The following is a 747-nucleotide window of genomic DNA, read 5'->3' on the forward strand; positions in this document are numbered from 1 at the left end:
CTAAGGTCAGGGCGTGACACTATCCCAGTCATTATTAAGTCTACCTCCTCTCACAGCCTACTGTGATAGATTACACACAAGCACCAAAATAGAATAGGCAAGATGCAGATGTTTTAACAATTGTTACCACAGGCTATCTCAAAGGAGAGAAAGTGAATGTACCAAGTAAGTCATTGTACTAAGGTATTTTTTTAATAGAAGACATCATACTGCCAGTATGAGTACAACTGGTTCTGGAACTTTGATGCCAGCTCTTTCTCTCTATCTTGCAGTAGTCCCAATAGGAACTGTTTAGACAGCTTTATCCTAGCACCATATCATCTCTACAATTCTGCCTGATAGTTAAATGGTAATGTATGGGATTAACATGGATTGAGTGCTCTTTCAGGAGTTCTGAATCCTAAATGGTGATGCGCTGTCCCTGTGCTCAGTGCCTGAAGGTCAGTGGACCAGCTAGACTGTGAAGGGGAATGCCAGACAGAGAGAGGGAGGGAGTTACCCGTCATACATGATCTGAGCCAACCTCCACCCCACCCCGCCCCGCCCCGCCCCTCCCTCCTGGCCCTCCCTCTCTCCTCTTAACTGTGTGTTCTGAATGTGGTTCAACAGGCTGGACCGCCTCCAGCACACTCGAGGGCTGGGCTGGAACAGCTGTTCAAGCATGTGTGTATATACATGTGTCAGTACATCTATGTCTATCTTCGTTTCTATCTCTCTGTGTCTGTGTCTATGTCTGCCTCTCTCTCT

This window comes from Salmo salar, chromosome ssa13 (genome assembly GCF_905237065.1).
Source record: "Salmo salar chromosome ssa13, Ssal_v3.1, whole genome shotgun sequence".
NCBI lineage: Eukaryota > Metazoa > Chordata > Actinopteri > Salmoniformes > Salmonidae > Salmo > Salmo salar.